Consider the following 24,040-nt stretch of genomic DNA (forward strand, 5'->3'; position numbering starts at 1 on the left):
TGAGAAAAACTGGAATGAGCAGCATTAAGCCGTGTCATTGGCATTGCCACATTTGATCATTACTGCATTCTGAGAGGCAGACAGGAGCCCCATTTACAGATGGGGAAAACCGAGAGATTGGCTAACGGCCAAAGTCACTCAAGGAGTTATGGCAGTGGCAAGGAGTTAAGGCAGAGTTAAATTCGGGTCGTTGCTGTTTCCAACCCAGGCAGCATCCTCCAAAGCTCAAACTTGGACCTCCCATGCCTCTTCATCCATTTCCCAAATCTTTTCTCTTGCATTTCAACAAGCTGCCCTGGCTCCTGCCAATCATTTCCTAAGATGCTGTCCTCCACCCTTCTTCAACTCCACCAACCAGCTAAGCCACATATTTTTGTTAAACAAGACAATTCTTGTCCTGTGAGAATTCCAAAGCCAGCTTCTAAAACTGGTACATTTTCATTCCACTTAATGTCTATGTCATCCAAGGTGTAGTGTGGGGCATTGGCATGCAGGGGTGAGGAAGACTGACATCTAGATCTGGGCTTGGAGGTGCAACCAGCATCAGAGTGTTACCAGACAGGGACCTGGCTAGGAGTGGGTCTGCCTTGGGCCAGCCTGTAGTGTGTGGGCTCTTGACTTCATGCAGGAAAGCTTTTACAATGTAAGTCTAGGAGGTTTTGAAAGTACATGTATTAAAGCTTGGGACAGTGGAACAAGGAAGGGCCTAGGATAGAAAAAGCAACAGGAGAGAGACTGTAGGGCTGCTTTGGTTCTCTAGAAATGTTGTGGAAAAGAAGTGAGCCAAGGTGGGGCTGCTGTCGGCTCACTAAAGAGTCACAGAAAGAAGGACCTTGGGGACAAGTTCAGGGTGAGCTGCCAGTGCCCATTGCTCCCCTGGTTGCAAGTCTCATGGGGTCCCTTAGGGTTTAAGAGATGCATGCCTGTGGGGAAAAGGGGAGGGGAGAGAAGGCTGGAGCATGCCCCCCAGGAAGAAGAGTATGCTGGGTCCTATGTTTTGAGAGTCTTAAAAGCTGGGAGTTTAGGGGTGGATCTCAATAGAATATTCATAATCTTTATGCTGATGCAACAAAATGAGATTTATTTCCTTAACTTCATCCTTCCTTGGGTATGATTGGCACGAATAGTACTGATTGGATTTCCACTATCATCCTGAGTATGGTGATTTAAGCTATAGCTATTTACTCTCTGGTTGAGGAGGCACAGTGTAAATTATTTAGTTAGTTAATTAGTTAAGAGGGGAGAAAGGAGAGAGAAAGAGAGGGAGAGAAACATCAACGTGTGTTTGCCTCTCGCACACTCCCAACCCAGGACATGGCTTGCAACCCAAGCATGTGCTCTGACTGGAAATTGACCCAGCAACCCTTTGGTTCACAGGCCAGTACTCAGTCCACTGAGCCACACCAACAAGGGCTAAATTATTTACTCTCAAGTCTCCTTGGTTATGGAAGATAGGATTTTGTAATTTACCGGATGGTAGTAAACTGTGTGGCCATTTAACTATGTCTCAGTTTCTATTCCACTTGTCCTAGCTTACTGGCCTGTCTCAAAAGGATTGGAGAGGCACAATTGAAAGACCTTGCTGGCTGCAAGGGAGGATAAATGGGGGTGGTGAGCCTGCCGACCTTGGGGCCAGGAGCTCCTGGAAGAGACAGGGTCAGCCCAGGTAGGGAGAGACTGGGCTGCAGCCCAGCGGATGGCAGGAGGGAGCTTTGAAGCCAGAAGCCCCATGACTCAGGTATTTGAAATGAGGAAGTTTTCAACCAGAAAGCAGTACTGTCTCTAACGGAATAAATGAAACAACCTAGAGACTGGTCTGTGGACTAAAAAGGAACTACATACTAAACCTGACAAGCTCAGGGGAGGCCTACCTTACAAATTAAAAGACTGAAAGTAACCACAGAGTGTTACTGAACAAAAAAAGGGGTTCATCTACCTGCTGCCCCACAAGGCAAACTCGAAGGGAAGAGGTTGGTGAAAAAGGAAAGAGGTTTTTATTTGGATGCTACATGATCTGGGAGAATAGGGGATTCCCCATCTCATAGCTCATCTCCTTTGCAAAACCCAGACAAAACCTAGCCATCCTCAGCAAGACTAGAACAAAAGGCAGTGCCCAGAGTTCCTGCTCCATTTTAAAGTATCATTCTTTGGAGCTTTCAGGAGGCTGCTAAGTGGTCACTTAGATAGCTTAGCTTGTTCCCAGCTGCTTTCTAGCTTCAGGCTCCCTCCTGGAGGCTGCATGTAGAGCCTGAGCAGCCATGGCCATGCAGCAACTAGGGACGCAAGATTGCATGCTCCTGGATGGGAGAGCACCAAAATGCACCAGCAAATGTTCCACCAGGTCAGAGAGACAGAGACAGAGACAGAGAGAGAGAGACTCCCTCCTGTAGACCGTGGGCCACGTGACTGCAAAGGCCATGTGGCCCATGGAGAGGACAGGCCAGAGCACCTTTCAAGTGTAGATCCTGAGCAGCAAACAACAAGTAAGAGCACATTTCTTTATTCCCTTGGGACTATATTTGTATTGGGTGTGTAAAGGGCCAGGTGCTTTCTCAGAATGACCAATTAACTTTCCAAACATTCATGTGCTTTGGGTGGGCCCATCTTCCAACCAATACCTTCTTTCCCCATGCTAAACTAACAGGACTTTTTGGTCCAGCACCTCCCCCTGCCACCATTCTGACCTCTATGGCACATGTACCTGCTTTCCACTGTCCCACCCCTAGTCTGGTACCAGAAGGAGGGGGTAGGATGATGCAGATCCCGGCCCGCAGGACCCGGTGTTGTGGCTGCAATATACAAATACACACGGACTACAGAAATCCTGTGGAGAAAAAGGGGCTGCGTGGCTGCTCTCCAAGTTAGAGAGAGGGCCCTGAGACCCCCGCCTGGACAGGCTTTTATTGTTTTTCTAGGCCCATACATCAAAGATGGTCCTCATTTATTATGCATAGGTTTGTTTTGGGTGGTTATCTTTTGCAGACAAAGGAGATGATGTCACTGAATACAACAAAGAAGGATATTTGCAATGTAAAAGGAGAAATGGTCGAAACTGGCTATGGTCCATACCTGGAAGGTCTAGCTCAGATTTTGGGAAGATAAAGATACTCAGTAAGCATTTGCTGCCTCAGGGTGAGGGAGTTTTAGCAAGAGTAAAGTCTCTCAAAGAGCAAAGAGCTAGTTTTAGCAAGAGCAAAGAGCTAGACTCTCATAGCAGTCTAGGTACATTGCAGGCCTGATTTCCCACTGGAGAACCTATCCATGGACGTGTGGGTCCTGCCCACCAACTTCACTCCCCACTGGCTTTTCTAAGTGGGGGCTGAGCCACATTTCTGACACTTGGAACAATTCCCCACATTAGGAAGGCTTTTTCCCCTATCCAATTATCTTGCTAGCCTTGCATGTACTCAGTGTAAGAACCTCCCCCTGCCTCCATCTTGGCTAGGGGTGGGGAGACTTCCCCCATGCTCCATCAACAATTGATGTCTCTCTCTCTCTTTCATCAATTTTTAAAAATTGTTGCTGTTTTTAAAATTAAGTAAGGTCAGTGGTAAAACTGCCATTCTCTGGAACATTTTCTCAATCCCTTGATAATTGCTTTCCGGCAATTGTCATCAGTTTGACTCAAGACACTCATAAAAATTCTTACAGATAGGCTTGCTATGTTGCTATTACTCAGCATAGTGTGGCAGGGCTACAAAGAAGCCCACCCAGGACTACCTTGCAGACCCAGATTTCTGCTGGGTACAAGCAGGGACCCATTGTGCCCCACCAGCTCCTTGTTTTGCATCAGGTGAACTTGTGTAAGTTTCCATTGGAATTTGGGACCTCCCTGTTATAAGGTAAAAGACCCTAATTTTATTTGAGTTGTATTTTTTAAAATCTTTGAGGTAGAGCTAAAGGTTAAGGGTTGAGAGAACCCAGACTAAAGTTGGACAGGAGGAAAAATGGATGGCTGGTTTTCGATTTTGGCTTTTCAATGGGAATGGCTTTCTGAAAGTCTAAACAAAAGCCTTTTATTTTTTTTTAACGAAAGAGAGCCTGAACTCATTTGGCTTCAAAAATAAGGGGCACTTCCTCCCTCCAACACAAATCTTGGGTATTCTTAGGTGTCTCAGAGTCCTTGTGGAGGTGTCCAGGGCATCCCCTTCGAGGTGCAAGAGCCCCATAGGGAATTTCAACCCAACCATAATTAATTTGATTCATCTGGGGCACGCACATAAAGGCTGGTTACTTAGCACTCCAAGTCCTCACAGCTGTATTACACAGGTGGGGAAGGAAGCTGAGACAGGTAAGAAGGTTTGTAATGACTCGGGTGGCAACAGCCCCTTGGAGCTCCACCCTCATGCAGCACCCTTCAACCCACTACACAATATCCTTAGAAATTTGTGCAGACTCCAAAATCCCAAAATAAAACTGAAATCAACGTGGGAAATTGTGCCTCCAAGGCCAGAAATGCCCACACTCCATCCCCCATTAATACTACTGCGGGTATACAATTAATAGGAAGACTTTACTTGCAAGTACTTACAGAAATGGGAAGATTTAACTAGAAATGATATCAACTTAGTTCTGGCCAAGATGGAGGCATAGATAGATATGCTTTCCCTCCTCACACAACCAAAAGAAGGACAACAACAAATTTAAAACCAAAAAATAAGCCCTGGCTGGTGTGGCTCAATGGATTGAGGGCCGGCCTATGAACCAAAGGGTCGCCGGTTCAATTTCCACTCAGAGCATATGCCTGGGTTGCAGGCCAGGTCCCTGGTCTGGGCCACGCAAGAGGCAACCACATATTGGTGTTTCTCTCCCTCACATTCTCCCTCCCTTCCTCTGTCTAAAAATAAAAAAATAAAATCTTTAAAGATAAATAAATAATAAAGAGAAAAATAAGGAGAACTGCCAGGAAATTTAACTGTATGGAAGTTCTACAACCAAGGAGTTAAAGAAGAAACATTCACCCAGACCCATAGGAGGGGTGGAGATGGGCAGCCAGAGTGGAGTGGACTTGGGACAAGACAGCAACTGGAGGACTGGGATGGGTGAGGCTGTGGCTAGTGAACTGGGCGAGGAGGCCCAGGTGGTCCCACATTTGCATGCAGATAAACTGGAAGAACAACTGGGGAGCGAGACAGACCATGCAACCCAGGGTTCCAACATGGGGAAATAAAGCTTCAAAATCTTTGCCTGTAAAACCTGCAGGTGTTGTGCTGGTGGGAGAAACTCCCAGACTCACAAGAGAGTTTGTTGGAAAGACTCACAGGGTCCTAGAACTACAGAAAACCACCCACCCAGGAATCAGCACCAGAAGAGCCCAATTTGCTTGTGGGTAGTGGGGGAAGTGACTGAAAGCCAGCTGCAAGCCAAGCAAGCAGTGTTGTTCCCTCTTGGACCCTCCCCCATATACAGTGCCACAACACAGTATAATGTAATAGGCACACCAAGCAAAGATATATGGCCCAAATGAAACAACAGGTCAAAATTCCAAAATACAACTAAATGATGAAGAGATAGCCAACCTATCAGATGCACAGTTCAAAACACTGGTAATGCTCACAGGATGCTCACAGAAATGGTTGAGTATGGGTGCAAAATAGAGGAAAAAATGAAGGCTATGCAAAGTGAAATAAAGGAAAATGCACAGGGAACCAACAGTGATGGGAAGGAAACTGGGACTCAAAGCAACAATTTGGAGCAGAAGGAAGAAATAAACATTCAACCAGAACAGAATGAAGAAACAAGAATTCAAAAAAATGAGAACCTTAGGAACCTCCAGGACAATTTTAAATGTTCCAACATCCGAATCATAGGGGTGCCAGGAGAAGAGCAAGAAATTGAAAACTTATTTGAAAAAATAATGAAGGAAAACTTCCCCAATCCAGCAAAGGAAACAGACTTCCAGGAAGTCCAGGAAGCTCAGAGAGTCCCAAAGAAGTTGGACCCAAGGAGGAACACACCAAGGCACATCATAATTACATTACCCAAGATTAAAGATATGGAGAGAAACTTAAGAGCAGCAAGAGAAAAGGAGACAGTTACCTGCAAAGGAGTTCCCATAAGACTATCATCTGATTTCTCAAAAGAGACCTTACAGGCAAGAAGGGGCTGGAAAGAAGTATTCCAAGTCATGAAAGGAAAGGACCTAGACTACACTATCCAGCAAAGCTATCATTTAGAATGGCAGGGCAGATAAAGTGCTTCCCAGATAAGGTCAAGTTAAAGGAGTTCATCATCACCAAACCCTTATATGAAATGTTAAAGGGACCTATCTAAGAAAAAGATCAAAACTATGAACAGTAAAATGACAGCAAACTCACAACTATCAAAAACTGAACCTTAACCCCCCCAAAAACAAACAAAAACAAACTAAGCAAACAACTAGAACAGGAACAGAATCACAAAAATGGAGATCACGTGGAGGGTTGTCAGAGGAGAGGAGGAGGAGGGAGCATGGAGGGAAAAAGTACGGGGAATAAGAAGCATAATTGGTAGGCACAAAATAAACAGGGGGATGTTAAGAACAGTATAGGAAATGGAGAAGCCAAAGAACTTACATGTATGACCCATAGACATGAACTAAGCAGGGGGATGCTGGAGGGAGGTGGGGTGCAGGGTGGAGGAGGATAAAGGGGAGGAAAAAATGGAACAATTATAATAGCATAATCAATAAAATATACTTAAAAAACAAAAGATGGCCAAAATGGAGGGGGTTTTTTGGGGGGAGGGCTAAATTAATTTTTTGCATGCAAAATTTTAAAATGCCAGCTCTACAATTAAACTGAATGAATGAGAAGCATATCTTGATTAGAAATTAGAAGCTTCTCATAGGAACACAGGTAGATTTTTTAAAAGAGCTTAATAAAAATCTTTAGAGACTGTCTCTGAACTGAAGACTTCTGAAGCTAATAAATGCCTACACCGCATTCCTTCCTCTTCTACAGTGTCTCCACTACCTTCTTTGCTCTCAGAATCTCCTTGTCTGGACTTGCCCTTTCCCACCCTTCTCTTTCTCCTTCTGTCTCATCTGTCCACTGCTACTCCCTGTTGACGTAAGGAAAAATGAGAATAGGAATTCAGACAAAGATAATCCAGGAATTCTAGCAGCTCCCTTTGGAGAAAAGCTGGTCCGGAGGAGGGGAATAAGCAATGGTATGTGTTCCTTAGACTAGAAGGAAGTTAAGGAATCTACCTAAAGATTTTCCTGATTTTCTCCAAGTCCCTGATGGTTCACAAAGAAATTTAATGTAACTGTTAGAACATGTAACTCTGGCTATTTTGACCTGTTCCAATTAATATTGGCTACCGGCTTCGGGGAGCAAAAGCAGCAGAGTTAGCAAATAGAGTTCACTGGAAAACTGGGGAGGAGTTTGTTCACCTTAGGAAGGATTATAGGAAACTGAAATGGAATTTACAAGGAGAAAAGAATCAGAAGCAAGAATGTGGTTGCTCCAAGGACTGTGAAAGGGTGTTTCCCTTTCTTCAGTTTAGTAGAAATTAAAATTACCACGAAAACAGGGAACTAGTAAGACCCTTGTGGATACTGGGGCTACTTTACTGTTCTCAACCGCGCCCAACGGAACGGCCTCCTCCTGGAGCAAAGCTTCTGTGAAAACAGCAGTGTTTGTTACAGGGGACCTGGTGAGACTGCCGGGAGGTGGGGAGACCTGGAGAGGGGCTGGAGGTGGCAGGACTAACACGGCAGCCACTGCGTGACAAGTTTCCATACCTGTGGATAGAGGTGAACAAAACAGCGTGACTCATGACACAGCGGGAGGAAACTTGCACAGAACACGCATGGGCTAGAAAGGTCGGAACACACGCGTGCCGTGGAAATTGACACGGCGACAGGAGGAGGGGCATGCCTGCCAGTCTAGCTGGGATTGGCTACGAGAGTAGGATACTTCTGGAGCGCGTAGGATTTGGGGCCCGAAGATTTAAACAAAGGGCAGGCAAAGACTGGGCCCCTTTTTGCCCTTCTGCACCCCCTCCCTTGCCTGGTCGTGGAAGCAGCTTGCAGGCCAAGTCCCGCACACTGGGCCACACGCCAGGGACACGTGCCCTGGAGGAGGCCTGCTGGACGCTGCAGCTCCGTGCTCCGCGCGTCCTAGACTGCACCCCTTCTCTCACTCTGAGATCAGCGCATGAACATGCAGGCCAGGACACTCACTTGTTTGGGGGTGCAAGCAGCTTCAGACGCTGGGCCCCACAGATGGAGCCTCTGCACGCAGCAGTCAGCAGAGGCCCCAGGCCCCAGAGTGGAAGAACAGCTGCAGCGAGTTGCTGGCAGTGCCAGCCCCACAAGTGCACACTCCAAGAAAGGAGCCTGAGGCTGGAGAGCCATTCGTGTACCAGCCTTAGGCCCCCAAAAGACAGATAAGAATGACGTGGGTAAATGACCCACGGACAAGATGACAGGGTGGAGACTGCCTGTGGGGGTGGGCAGGGGAGAGCAATGGGGCAAAATTGGGACAACGGTATTAGAACAAAAAAAGAATTAATTAATCTTAAAAAAATGAACTGAGATTTCTGGACTCTGTCTCTGGTTCTGGGATGGATGGATTCTTTCTATGTTTTGCTAAAAAGAGGAGCCTGAGGCCAAAGGATCCCCTGCTCCCCCACATTGGTCAACATTTTAATAAGACCTTTTTCCTTCACCATCAGTCTTTGTGTTATGCCTGTATTCGGTGGCAGGTGGCTGAATCCCACTCTGGTAACAGGAGGAATATTTTATCAAACAATGACTGTTTTAAATCAGAACCTGCCCCCTTTCAACTCGGGAATGTTAAGGGGCAATATATATTCCAATTCACCTGATAGGACAAGATTTTTTTTTTAAACCAATGACACCCACATATACTTTTTCCAGCAGGGTGAAATGTATTTGGAAGTAAGTAAAGCAGATACTTAACCGATAGGGAAAATAATCATTGTAAAGGAATGTTTACAAGAGGAAAGTGATCTTGAGCCTGAAGTTTTGTTACAGGATGTTCTAACACCACTTCAGGCCTTTCCAGTCACTGATGACTTTTATGCAATAGCTGGAGTTAAGCCCAATATACAAGATTACTTTTTAAAAATTGGCTTATAATTCCATGTACAAGCTGCTGTAATTCTTCTACTCTTCCAGGAAAGAAAGAAAGAAAGAAAGAAAGAAAGAAAGAAAGAAAGAAAGAAAGAAAGAAAGAAAGAAAGAAAGAGAGAGAGAAAGAGAGAGAGAGAGAGAGAAAGGAAGGAAGGAAGGAAGGAAGGAAGGAAGGAAGGAAGGAAGGAAGGAAGGAAGGAAGGAAAGGAAAGGAAAGAAAGAAAAGAAAAGAAAAGAAAGAAAAGAAAAGAAAAGAAAGAAAAGAAAGAAAGAAAGAAAAGAAAAGAAAAGAAAAGAAAGAAAAGCAAGAAAGAAAGAAAAGAAAAGAAAGAACCTTCAGTGGGAAGGAGGGAGATTTGTTCAGAGTCTCATAGCTATAAGTAGGTATTCCCAAACATAATGTGGTTCCAAATCCACATAATATAGTATCTATTCCTGTGAACTGCCTATACTTTTCAATTATAGATTTACATAGTGCCTTTTTAGCTTCACTGTAAAAAAAAAAAAAAAAAAAGACAGAAATACGTCTTTGTTTTCACCTGGGAGGATTACCAGTTTTCTTGGATGGTAATGCCCCAGGGGTATATGGAGAGTCCCCACCTATTGTCTTAGATACTAAAAACTGATTTAAATGATATTAAATTTCCTAGAGATTCCACTGTAATCCAATATGTGGGTGGTTTAGTTTTATGATCTAGGAAATTACTAGACTCCCTAAATAACACAATTAACATATTACAATAGCCAGCTATAAAGAGACAAGGGATATCAAAGGGCAGCCTCTGATTCTGTTTGCCCCAGGTAAAATACTTCCACTCTCTGCTGTCTAAAGACAGGCTGCTGCCCTGGCCGGCATGGCTCATTGGTTGAGACATCCTCCTGTAACTGAAAAGTTACAGGTTTGACTCTCTGTCAGGGCATGTGCCTGGGGTGCAGATTTGATTCCCGGTCTAGTCGTGTACAATTGGCGACCTGAGTGCACACAGGAGGAATTGATCAATGCTTCTCTCTCACATTGATGTGTTTTTTTAAATATATTTTTTAAGATCTTATTTATTTCTTTTTAGAGAGAGGGGAAGGAGAAAGACAGGGAGAGAAACATTGATGTGTAAAAGAAACATTGACCAGTTGTCTCTGGTGCACCCCCAACTGGGGACCTGGCCCACAGCCCCGGCATGTGCCCTGACAGAGCATTGTACCGGAGACCTTGCAGTCCACACGCCGGCACTCGGTCCACTGAGCCACACCAGCCAGGGCACAAGCTGTAAAATCTTTAGAGATTTATCTAAAGCTCCCACTCTGGGACACCTTAATTATAAACTTTTAACTTTTTATACATGAAAAATGAAGGAAAAACTTTTAGAAGTTTTAACTGCAAAACATACAGATCATATTATAGTGAGCAGTGAGACCCGGTGGGCAGAGGGCTTGCTCCCTGTGTGACAGCCATCTCTCGGGAGTCAGGAAGCGCGCTCGAACAGGGAAGGTGGTGTGGGCTCTCCTCCATTATGTTCCTCATTGTGTTGGGCCTCCCTTGGATGCTCATCACATTCTACACTTTTTTTTTGCATTGAAAGAAAGCAGGCTATATGTATTTAAAAACTATAAAAAGTTACAATATAAATCAAACAAAATTCATTTTTAAAGCTTAAGTGACTAATATGTATCCAAATTCTGACCAAATCAGGGCAAATATTCAAGGTTCAGAAAGGTTATTACACAGGCCCAAAAGCAAAAAGCAATGAACAGACGTGTCTTGTCAACACAGACACTACATGAATATGTAAATCTACAGTTTTAGTGTGACACTGGCAAATCTTAAGTGCATGTGTTGCCTAACTTTTTCCAACCTAAAATCAATACATTTTAAAAGTGTTTTTTAAAGATTTTATTAATTTTTTTAGAGAAGGAAAGGAAGAGAGAAGCATCCATCTGTGGTTGCTTCTCTCGTGGCCCCCACTGGAGATGTGACCCACAACCCAGGCATGTGCCTTTGAGAATCAAACCGGCAACCTCTTGATTCGCAGACCGGCACTCAATCCACTGAGCCACACCAGCCAGGGCTAAAGATTTTATTTGTTTTTAGAGAGAGGGGAAGGGAGGGAGAAAGAGAGGGAAACATCCATGTGTGGTTGCCTCTTGCGTGCCCCCTACTGGGGACCTGGCCTGCAACTCAGTCATGTGCCCTGACTGGGAATCCTACCCGCAACCCTTTGGCTCACAGGTTGGCACTCGATCCACTGAGCCACACCAGCCAGGGCAAATGTTTTTGTCCTTGGTAAAACATGCATACTGCATAAAACCTTTAATTGCATGAAATGACGTCTAACAAGTGTGAACCAAGTAGAATATAAGGTTTTCTTATGTGAAGATGGACATTTCAGAAAGAACCCAACTTACATAAATCCATTATCACATATATTATAAAGAGGACCCACAAAAAATGCTTATCCTTTGCAACCACATACAGAGAACAAACTTCCCAGGAATTCTGTTTTATTTCTGGTACTAGAGTGACCTGCCTAAAAATACATATTACTTATTTGGAGGCTTAAATAGCAGAGTTCAATGTGAATTAAATAACATATGAGTAAAACTATATGTACAATGTACAAGAGCTGGAGGTTAGAACCTTGAATACTGTGGCAAAGATGTATTAGTCTGTGCAGTCATTTTTGATAAAATATTGGCTACTTGTTGCAATAAATTACCAAGATTTTCACTGCAACAGTATTTTCCCATACACAGTGAAAATCTGGAAGCGATGTGTCATTCTCAAACTGTCATTTAGTGGGTTTTTTTACCCAACCCTCAAAACACAAGCCTAGGTTTTTTAATATCAACACACGATTTATGGAAATCATAAGATACAATTACTCAAAACATTACACAAGCTTCAACGGAGAGAGGTACCTGGACAAACACCACCCACACTTACAGCCAAAGGTATTGGTTTAACAAGTGTTAGGTACTAACATGAGTCACGTAAACACACTATTCGTGTCCTTCTGAAACCTGAGTAAGAGAAAACTTTATTGCCATTCTGCCGAACATCACATAACTAAAAATGCTGCGCAAAGGGTCACGAATCCAACGCACACATATCACAGAATTAAAACTCCAGTTAAGCAACTGAGCTACTCATTGAAGTAAATTAAAAAGACATATCAATGCTGTTTTAGAAGCATCATCAGAACAGAGATTTAATTATAAATTGGCCTGGACTGCATCCTGTAAAGAGAATTTTGCTTAGTACTAAAAGAGAATCTGTCAACAGGCATCCTAGGAAAGCTGTGGAATCATGCTCTTTGTTATTCCTACAGAAATTCACCAGATGGAATGATACCTGTAATTTCCTAGTGGTTCTAGGAATTCTGCTTACCAATTAATTCAGTAATTGATAGGAATACTTAAGCAAAAAGAAGACCAAAAGTAGGCCTTGTTCTCAACATATATTAGATAGGTGGAATTTTAAAAATCACATGATAAATGTAAATCATAAAATCAAGTGCCCTGGCTGGTGTGGCTCAGTGAATTGAATGCCAGCCTGAGAACCAAAGGGTCACTGGTTCAAATACCCAGTCTAGGGCACATGCCTGGGTTGCGGGCCAGGTCCCTGACGGGGTATGCACGAGAGGCAACCATACAGTGATGTTTCTCTCTCTCTCTCTCTCTCTCTTTCTCCCTCCCTTCCCCTCTCTATAAAATCTTTTTTAAAAAAGGTTTTTTAAAAATCAAACATACTTGGAAAGGTACACGATTTTATGGTACGTAAAAAACTGTAGACTGCATACCGTGTGTGCTTACCATAACATTCTACCTGGGAAAGCCAATGAGTGGGATTTCTTGCAAATATTTACTTGCATGATACAAAACGAATATGTGCAAACTGCAAGGTCCCTAAAATAGCAGGTTAGAGTTCATATACAGAAAGATGTCACTATCTGATCAGATACGAAAGAGGTGGCATTTCCCAGAGTTTATGACACAGAACAATAACCTCTGCAGGCTCCTGCTCCATGGCCTGCTCCCCTGTGTGACAGTTTGACTCCTTTGTTCTGGTTCTCACTTCCCCTCAGTCCAGTCGTCTGAATGATCTTTTCAATGATCTCCTCAAAGCCACAGTGTGTACCGTCGCAGGTTTTCGCACTTGCCTCTGTAAATACCATGGAACGCTTTCATGCAAATTCAGGCCCTCATTTCTATCAACTTCATGATTTTCCTTATCAATTTTATTTCCAACTAGCTTGTTTACTATGTGATTTCTCATGCAGTACTTTCCAATTCATTTAACCAGTTATCCAGTGTAACAAAAGTGTCTCTTCTTGTGACATCATATGCTAATAGAATACCCTGTGCACCTCCACAAGAACCAGGAGTTCATGTTCTGAACCTCTCTTGACCAGCATATCCCATATTGCAAGTTTAGCCTTATTTCCATCCACTGAAATTGTTTTCACCTTAAAGTCAATCTATTGTTGCTGCAAGTTCCGGATCAAAAGTATCCTCTGTGAACCTCAGAGAAGACTAGACTTGCCCACACCACCCTCACCCTCGATGAGGATCTTCAGGGTGGTCAACTCGTCCTCAGTCATTCCTCCCATTGTCGGCTCCGAGTGCAGCCACCACCGCCCGGCTCTGAAACCTGCACCAAGAAGAGGTGCCGTGCACATGCCTCAGCACTTCTGTCGGTCGACTGGCTCTTGCCTTCTGCACCTAATTTTACTTGAAGTCAATGTAAGAGTGTTAACCCACAACTTTGCTACCTTCTTTGCAGGGTGAAGACATCCAAAACTGCATTTTGCTTACTGACCACTTTCTTGTTCCTAGGAATAGTTTACAGGAGACTTCTATTGATAATACTGATTTAATTTGGTTTACAGATGGATTTTTAAAAAAATAAACAGGGATGTTACCTAGCTGGATATGCAATCACTTCCATGCGGACGTAAGTGAAGGTTCTTATCTACCTGAATAAGATCTGCCCAACTAGCCTAATTAATTATACTAACTCAGGTTTCTCAATTGGCCAAAGATCAAACAGCCAATATTTACCTTGATAATGGCAACACCTTTGATGCAGCTCACAACTTTAGAATATTGTTAAAGCAGCAAGGCTTCTTAATTTTCTCAGGACAGCCCACAAAGAATAGAAAATAGGTTGTAGAATGATTAGATATCATATGGAAATTGAAACAATTGGCAATATTAAAATTCCAGGACATTCTATAACTGCACCATAGAAGCAAAAGGAAATTATTTAGCTGATGCTGCAGCTAGACAGGCAGCATTAAACAGCCTAATTATCCACCTGAGAATGCTCCTTACTTCCTATTAATTTTTAAAATCTCTTTTATAGTTCCACCAGAAAGCTGCAGAAGAAAATACGGCAATAAAAAGGGGGAACTATTGTCCCCCTTTTTGGGCAAACAGGTGTGGCTTGGACCCAATCAGAAACTAATCTTATCTATGGGAGCTTCATTATCCATACTTTCACATGCCCAAGAACTAAAACTTTAGAGTTTTAAAAGAATATTTCATGGAGTGAACAATATTACTGCTACTTTAGCTCATAAAGTGTATAGCAGATGTTCATGTGTTCAAATACACCCTGGAAAATCATTTTGTGGCTCCCAAAAACATTTCTCATTTCCTTTAGCTCCATTTCAGATACTGTAATTAGATTTTATCCAAATGCTACCATCTCAAAATACAAATATGTGTTAGTTAGGATTTATGGGTTGAGGCATTCCCTTGGAGGAAAGCAAAGCCTTAATGATAGGTAAATTATTATTAGAGAAAAAATTAATTCCTGGTTGGGGAATTCCCTCTGAGTTACAGTGACTGAGGGACTCCTTTTACTAGACAAATAATGCAATCCATTTGTAATATTTGGCTTATTCTACAGAATTTTCATTGTGCCTATCACCCCCAGTTCTTTGGATTGGTGAAACATATAAATGGTGCAATTAAAACTCAACTAGGTATGTTTTCAGAAGCTTTTAATCTCCCTTGGCCAAAAGCTCTCCCTATACCGCTCCTCAGTCTGGAATCTGTGGTAAATGTAGTCTTTCTTGTTATGAAATGGTCACCAGCCACCCTATGAATCTGGATGAAGGGACTTGTGAATCAACTTTACTAAAAGAAGACATTCTGCATTAACATCAAGAGCTCATGAACCAGCTTGTAGGGATGGATAAATTAGTGACATTCATTTTGTTATTGGTGGAGAACGAATTCTAGCGGTATCTTGAGAAAAGAATTCCCTGAGACCTGCATGGGAGGATGTGGCTCCATGGTGAGCTTTATTGATGATGTAAAATTAAGCGGGTTCCCCTCCTGACTTCCCAACGTCCCATCTCCATCTGTCCCACCATGGAAAAGGCTCACTCTTGTCTTCAGCAAGGCCAAGACAAAAGCCAGAGTCCAGAGTTTCTGCTCCATGTTAAAGTCCAGACCAGTCCGACATCCTGTTTGCTTAGCATGTGTTCCCAGCTGCGGTCTATTGTTGTGCTGCAGTATTCAGGCTGCTAGGGCCTCATGGCCATGGACAGAACAGGTGCATGCACCACGCAAGTGGAGGTCATCAGGCAAGAGAGAGCGTTCTTTGTTCCCCTCAGCTTACAACCAGGAGCTTGGGTTTGAAACAAACCAGGTGCTTTCTCAAAATGACCAATCAACTTCCCAACTTTTCACGGGCTTTAGATGGGTCCACACCTCCTAGTTAGGCTGGAAGGCCTCTATGGCCCAGCATCTGCCCCTGAACCCCCCTCCCCAACAATCTGGTACCAAAGCGGGGAGGGAAGAGTGGTAATTCCCTTGGCAGAGCAATGCTACATTCCCCGGGAGTGTAAAGAGCTATAGCTTCCTGGTGAGGCAAACAGGCTTATCCTTCCTAATTTATTAAGCTCAATGTCTAAGTCCCTTTGCTCCCCTTTCCCATCAATAATTAGCTAAATACCAATAGTAACGATTTCACACTATGCTGCTGGAAGACGACGATTTCAGAGACCACAACTTACAACCAGGAGATTTTTGTCCATTAGAAAATACATTAATTTAAGACTCTCTCCAACATTGTTGGAAGGGATCGCATCAGATGCCTAACAGAGAATGGACATCTGCCCCTGGCTCTGACACCTACCTCCACGTACAGTGGAGATCAAAGACTCTCCAGGATGAGAAGCCACCAACATCAGCTGATGGACGGCTATCACAGGCTGGTGCACCTACAAACTGATGGTGAACTTTATTTGCTTGATTGTATTTGCCTATCTGCTAATATTAATAATAGTAATAATAATAATTATTATTATACTTGTTTTTTAGGCTTTTCTCAAACCTTGTGTATACAGCCCAATTATCAATAATCGCTTAAGGTGTACAAGAAAACTCTTCTATTATCAATAAAACTATTTTTATGGTTTCTTTTTTGAAATTTAGAAGAATGCTATTGCAAAAGGAAGGAAAGGGATGTGTATACTTTTTTTTATTTTTTTTTATTGTTCAATTACAGTTGTCCCCTTTTTTCTCCCATTACTATTCCCTGCCCTGCCCACCCCACCTCCCACATTCAATCCCCACACCCCACTGTCCTTGTCCATGGGACCTTTATACATGTTCCTTGAGTTCATCCTTCCCTTTCTTTCCCCCAGTATTCCCCTCCCCCCTCCCCTCAGGTCACTGTCAGTTTGTTCTTAATTTCAGTGTCTCTGGTTCTATTTTGTTTGCTTGTTTGTTTTATTGATTAGGTTCCCCTTATAAATGAGATCATATGGTATTTGTCTTTCACCCCCTGGCTTATTTCACCTAGCACAATGCTCTCTAGTTCTATCCTTACTGTTGAGAAGGGTAGGAGCTCCTTCTTTCTTTCTGCTGCATAACATTCCATTGTGTAAAAGAGAAGTTAAAAGAAAATAATTTGTCTTAATAATTTAATCATTGCTAAATGAATAAAAAGACAAACCAAAAAAAAAGGGCAATTGTAGAAATTAGTGGAAAAGGAATATTGAGAAAGGAACTTTATGTATAAACACTAGAACCTAATTAGGGGAATGTGCTCGCCCCCTACCCCAACAAGGACCACTAACTACATTAATTTGGATGGAAGCCGAAGTGACTATAAGAACGCGGCCCTCTATAACTGCTGCTGAGGCAACAATATTTACTTATAAAACTCTTACTTTCTTTCTGGCCTCTGCATTTATGGAGCATTGTGTTCTTACAGCCTTGGCCCCAATTGCACCTAGAGGTTACAGCCCCCAGTTGCACAACGACAGGGAATCATGTTAATAACAGCACCTGAGTGCTTGCAGTGGGAAGCAAGTGGGCCATGGTAAATATAAACTCACCTCGGGGTCAGATTATGAAAACTGGAAAGGTGTATGGTGTGCCCTCCAACTATAAGAAAATGCTATACTACATGCAAAATATAGAAAAGTGAGACAGACAACCCCCAGAGCAGTATTTTTCCCTAACAAAGGTCAATTGTCATCTTAACTGAGCCTGCCTATGTCTGTTTGCATCTAGGATAACTGATTTGATAACATGTTTTTGGAATATCAAAGTAATTTTCTCCACCCCCAATTCACAGCCACAGCACACACAAATCGCTCATTGTTACCGTTATGTTCATTGTTGACTGTTACCTTGCACCCACCTATGTAAAAGAAGTATGTGTCACCCTGACAGTGGTTGGAGCACCGTCCCACACAGCAGAAGGTTGCAGGTTCAGATCTTGGCAGAGCACCTGCCTAAATCACAGGTTCTGTCCCCCAGCAGGGCACATGGTGGGGGGGCAACTGACTGATGTTCCTTGCATTGATGTTTCACTCTCTCTCTCCCTTCCTGTCACTTCTAAAATCAATAAACATACCCTCGGGTGATTAAAAATAATAATAAAAAATAAAAGAAGTACATGTCTATTCATTTTACTTTTCATCTAATCCCAGGGGTTTCCCTGCTGTGCTTCCTCCCACCTCCCTAATCTATCACCAGTGAATTTTATGTCACCCCCTTGAAAGGACAAAGCCAGTGCCATTTGCTATCATGGCTCCAGCTGCCGAGCAGGCCTGTGACCTTGTTAAACATGACTGCCATTGTATACTCTTCCGAGCTTGAGTCTCCAGGCCTGGAAGTTGCTGGAGAGCAAGAACAAAACAAGACCTAATGCCCCCACAGCCGCAGACAACAGACAACATTGGAGCAAACTGCAGTTTATACAAAACCACCAAAACCTCCTGTGTTGCGAAGCCCCCAACAGCCCAGGGAACAATTGGGCCTACCTCTCAATGCAGAGGAAGAGGTGGCATTTTTAAACTCAAGCTGCTTTTCCACCCCTTTGCCTAACTCTTTAGCATCCCCCCATCTCTTCTCCCTACTTCTCTTCCTCTGACCTCTCCCCTTGCTCCCCCTTCAGAATGGGTTTCTTCCACCCAGTCCTGATCTGGCCATTTCCTCAGTAACTCCGAAACCTGCAAGCCAGCTCCCTCTCCATGAGGTAGCTGGATCCAAGAGCATTATTTGGGTCCAGGCTCCAATGTCTGACCTCTAGCAAACTGAGGTCAGACTCAGCAGTTTTTTGGCAAATTCATCAAATGTACAAGGAGTTTGAACGTCCCACCCTCTCATACGACATCTATGTGACAGTTTTGTGACTGCCAATTTGTACTTCTTTACCCCTTCGCTTTGCTCACTTAACCCCCCTTTACCTCTGGCAACCATCACTCTCCCTCAGGGCAAGCTCTATACAAATGGTAGAGATGTTGACGGGAGAGACCAGGTTCTTCTTGCTGACGTAGGTAAAGAAGTACAGATCAGCACATCTATCAGCGTGTAATCGGTTTTATTAGTGACCCACCCCCGTGGCAGAGAACAGGACTGGGTAGAGTGGGGGTGAAAGGCAAAGTTTCAGGGCAAAGCAGGGAGACAAAAGTAAGAGCGGCTGAAGACCAGGGTGGCCAGCCCCTGGGAAGCCTGAGGTCAGGTGGTCAGAGGCCCAGTGGCCTGGGAGCCAAGAGCATCAAGAGCGCCCCAAACCCCTGAGACAGAGGGAGAGAGAGAGTCCTTTGTTCTGAGGACTTACATAGTTGGTGGGAAAGGAGAAAAAAAGTTACATATTGATTAACGGGTAAATGTAGTGCCAGCTTTCCTGGGGGAATGTGACTACCCACACTTAGGTATGTGTTGGGGTCTGTTAGCCCGAATCCTTATCTTGCTCCAGACTCCATTTGTTCATCTTGTAAAACAAATTCATGATAGGAGGCAGTTAGTTAAAACCAAGGCACTTTCCAAAGTTATTTATGGGCTCTTTCTGTAAGCATCAGGGACTCCCTCGTAAAACAGATAGTGACCAGGTAGACAATTTACCAAAGGTTTTTTATGGGCTCCTTCTTTGGGCACCAGGGACCCTCTCCTGAATTCCAGGCCCTGGGATGAAAGCCCAGTTTCAAGGCTTTCTTTCCCAGATAGTGGAAACGCTACATAGAATTTCAAGGACTTCCTTTCTTTCTTGCTAACAGAGTATTTCTTGTGATGTTGGAACACCTGGCAACATTATCAGACCAGGCTCAGGACTGCTGAGCTAGCATGTGAGACATATCTCCTTCCTCCTCCTGCCTCTGTTTACTAATTAATCTACCTAATTGGTAAAAGGTGTTTCCTGGCAACCAGGATGCTAGACGCTGGCCAGTAACAGTATCGAAGTCTCAGAATTCTTCTTATGCTGGTGTCCTGCCTCATTCCCCCCTGAGAGACATGGTTCTCAAAAATTCTTTTTTGGGCTGCTGAGGGGTAAGGTCTGTCTTCTGTAGCTGCTTCAGGCTTGGATGGGACAGTAGACCCTGCCTACTGAGAACCATGAAATCTCTCCATATTCTATCTGGGAGGTAGATAGGATTTCTCAGGTGAAGGATTTCTGAGACTGTCAGGGATGCTGTATGTGGGTCAGAGGAGGAGGGAGGAAAGTGTCCTTCCATCGGCCCGTGATAGATGCCTGGAGCCTCCAGTTCCAGAGGTCGATAGTAGTTCTTGACAATCATTTGCAGCTTTATAGCCTCTATTCTAGAAGAAATCAACTTAGTAAGTTGATTATCGTGGGTCCAAATAGTAGTATCACTAGTATAATTAGTAATGGTGCTGCAAAGGGAAGAAGTAAAGACATGAGCCATGAAATTGAATCCCATAAAGAGGTTGAACTGTTGATTCTAGAGGCAGACCCAAGGATACTTTGGATGTTTTGCTGGACTTGCCCTGACTTGTTAACATAGAAGCAACACTCTTCCTTGAGGTACAAACATGTTCCTCCCGCTGAGGCTGTGAGGAGTCGCCCTCCTTTGATCGTGGAGGGCGACTCCACCACAGGCGTCCCGTTGCTTTTGGAGTGCCACCAGAGTTTCCCTGCTTTAGTTCATGACTCGGCTGTTTCCTGTGATAGGCGGTGGTAGATTCCAAATGAAGCTCCCCCTGCCGCTGCTCCTGTGGCAGAGAGAATCCAGTAATATTAGAGGAACAAGGGGTAAAATAGGAAGCTACTCACCAGACTTAGGCGTAGTCCTGTGGAAGAGGAGCTTGGGGTCCTCCGCCACAGCACAGGAGCACGTGGTGTCATCCTGCTGTCTGAGTCGTCCTCAAGAACAGGAACCTGAGGTCTTCTACAGGCTCACAGTGTATGTGGAGCCTGGATTCCTCTGCTGGTCTGAGGCATGATCTGGATCAACAGGAGCCAGCTTTGCCCTAGAAACACGAACCCAACTATCGGCCCCAACACTTTCACAGCCATTGGGTACTCAGGACAACCTGGTAGGGTCGCTTCCATTTAGGATCAAGTTGATCTGCAGGGGATCCTTCTCCAACACTCTTGCGAATAGATGGGGGCTGTCTCTAAACCCCTGTGGAAGCACCATCCAGGTATACTGATGATGGGCCATTGTTTTGGGGTCTATCCACTCAAATGCAAACAGGTACTGGGAATCTGGGTGGACAGGGATACAAAAGAATGCATCTTGTAAGTCTAAGACAGTGTACCACTGAGTATAGTCTGGTGCCTGGGTGAGGATAGTATAAGCATTGGCCACAAGGGGATGTGAGGGGAATACAGCCTCATTAATTAATCTTAAGTCCTGGACCATCTGGTACTCCCCTGTGGGCTTAAGAACGGGAGGATTGGAGTATTGCAGGGGGACTGACAGGGCACCAGCTGCCCGTGTGTAATAAACTTCTCTATGATGGGCTGTAGACCCTCTAAGGCCTCCCGCTTGATGGGATACTGTTTCTTGTGGGGATAAACTACCCCAGGCTTTAGGCAGATTTGGACCAGTTGGGCTGCGCTGGCCCTGCCAGGAACCCCAGAGTCCCAAACTAGGGGATCTGTTCCTTGTAAAATCTGCTCTGGGATATTACTTTCCTTCTTGTCTTCACAGGCTAACATAATTACAAGGACCTTATCTGGGACCTCCTGAAACTTCAGAGTAGCTCATAGTCTGGCCAAGAGGCCTCGTCCTAGCAATGGTATGTGGAATAATTAGGAAAGAATGCTTAAAAATTTGGCTTTCAAACTGACAAGTGATAGGGGCATTTAAAAACAAGTCTTAGATTTTCCTTCTACCCCCATAATGCTTCTCGAGTTAGAGGAAAGAGGACCAGTGTATGGATTGAGGACAGAGTAAGTGGCCCCAGTATCAACAAGAAAATTAATTTTCTTACCTGACACGTCAAGAGTCACCTGGGGTTCTTCATTAGAGATTGAGATGCTGGTGTAGGCTGGGGCCAACCTGCTCCCCTGGCACCTTCAGTCCTCCAGTGCTGCCATGGCCATAGGAGATGACCCCTTTCCATTCTGGGAACGGGGGCAGTCTACCTTCCAGTGCCAGAGATCAAGGTTTTTTCCTTTGCACTTGAGACATGGCCCTGGGGGTGGTTAATGCATTCTTTGCCCAGTGTCCAGGGCATTTGCACCTAAAGCACATCTGATCCTTGTGCCCTCCACGCCTTTGTGGCTGTCCCAGGTTACCTTGAGGTGGCTGGCCACGGCCAATGTTGCCACTAAGAGCTAATGCAAGTAGCTTGGCCTGTCTCTCCTCTAAGTCTCGATTGATAAAGACCGAGAAGGCAACATCCATCAGTTGTGCCAAAGGGGTTTGGGGCCCCATTTGTAATTTCTGAAGCTTCTTACGGATATCAGGGGCTGACTGGGTTATAAAGTGTTGCCCTATTAATACTTGCCCCTCTGGAGACGATGGGTCTATATTAGTGTATTTCTGAAGGGCCTCCACCTGTCTGTTATGGAAGAGTGCAGGGTTCTCTTCCCTTCCTTGTGTTATTTCTTTAACCTTGTCATAATTCACTGGCCTTTTGATACAGGCCCTCATTCCAGCCAATAAGCACTGCATCACGATGGAGTTACTTCTGTTCCCTCCTGGTGTATTAGAGTCCCAGTTGGGCTCACAATCTGGGACAGCCTCGACTGCAGGCCTCACATTACCAGGGTCTTCAGTATGTAATCGATCTGCATGTTTGCAGGCCCCTTCCCAAATTGGTTGCTTTTCTTCTGGAGAGCAACACGTAGTTAGAACTCTATAAAGGTCCCTCCAGGCCATATCAAAGGCAAGGGTTAAGATATGGAAGTTATTAATGAAGCGTGAGGGATCTTCAGAAAGGTTTCCTAGCCTTTCCTTGCACTGCTGCATGTCAGCTATTGAGAAAGGTGCGTGTACCCAAGTAGGGCCTTCTGCACCCTCTACTTGTCTCAGAGGCAGGAGGCCAGAAGGAGCAGGGAGATATGAGGCTCCACCCCTAGCAGGCCCCACCGGTCTGGTTTCTCCTCCTTCAGTCACTTCGGATGTGTGGGTGAGTCGGGTGGAGGAGAAGTTGTAGTTGTCGACTCAGGGGCTGAGGTCTCAGGGCTCTAAGGCTGCTAGATTCCCTCTGAGAGACAGGTGGGGAAGCCTCCTCTCTCTGGGAGATGGATAGGAGAACCTCCCTTGCTTTCCTCTGAGAGACAGGGGCGGAATTTAAAAGGGGGGTCATCTAGAATGTCATTGGGAGACCCCAAGGTAGATGTTTCCTTCGACCCAGAACAAAGAGATGGAGCATGAGATAACACACAAAAAGCTTGTACGTGGGGAAGCTCCGACCACTTGCCTAGCCTCGGACAGAATAGATGTCATGGAAGTAGGGTGTTGTAGTTGCTACTCCTGTTTTTGGGCCATGTCTCCCTCTCACCTAACGTATACTGAGGCCAAGCTGTGTTACACAAGAAAATCAGTCTCTTTTTCTTCAGATACTCAGGGTCAAACTTATCCCAGTTTCTAAGGATGCATCCCAACAGGGATCCTGGGGGGATAGAGGGTATATTTCCCATCCAGTCCGTGGCACAGCTAGGAAAAAACAAACAAACAAACCTGGAACTCCTGAGCTTGGAGGGGCATCTCCTGTTGCTGCTCCAGGAGCCAACTAGTGGGATGTAGAGAGTCCCCTGTTTTTCCCACTGCAAAGCTACCAGACGTCTCTGGCGACACCAAGCACAATGCATTGGCCAGCATGAGACCACAAGCTAAGCTTGCCATAGACTATTTGTATCCCCTTCACTACTGGTGGAGTCAGCAGCTTTGACTGAACTGGACCCTTTCTTCAGATCTCAAGGCTTTTATAAGTTTGGCTTGTAACTTATAGTTGGAGAGAAGATGCACTAGTCATTTGGTATATTTCCTGCAAGGACTGGAGGCCGATAAAATACTGTTTAATTTAGTAAGAGAGGTCCTACTGTGGCAAAATATTTGTCACCTATGTGGCTCTGGGTCGCTCCCGTCTCGGGATCTATTGGATTAAAACACAGAAGTTGGGGGAGTGAGCTGGGAAGTAGGCTGAAATTACAAACTCTGGCCTCAGAAGGCTGCTTCGTTGGAAAACAAACACAGCAATTCCTTGGTAAAGCAGATAGACATGGGAGTGGTCAGAGAT

General features: G+C 44.5%; 1 pseudogene; it reads right to left on the reverse strand.

The window, feature by feature from the left end:
* Positions 1 to 13,022: 13,022 nt before the first annotated feature.
* On the reverse strand, positions 13,023 to 13,677 carry LOC112319971 (ras-related protein Rab-18-like; annotated as a pseudogene).
* Positions 13,678 to 24,040: the final 10,363 nt, after the last annotated feature.

Source organism: Desmodus rotundus, chromosome 12, assembly GCF_022682495.2.
Source record: "Desmodus rotundus isolate HL8 chromosome 12, HLdesRot8A.1, whole genome shotgun sequence".
Classification (NCBI taxonomy): Eukaryota; Metazoa; Chordata; class Mammalia; order Chiroptera; family Phyllostomidae; genus Desmodus; species Desmodus rotundus.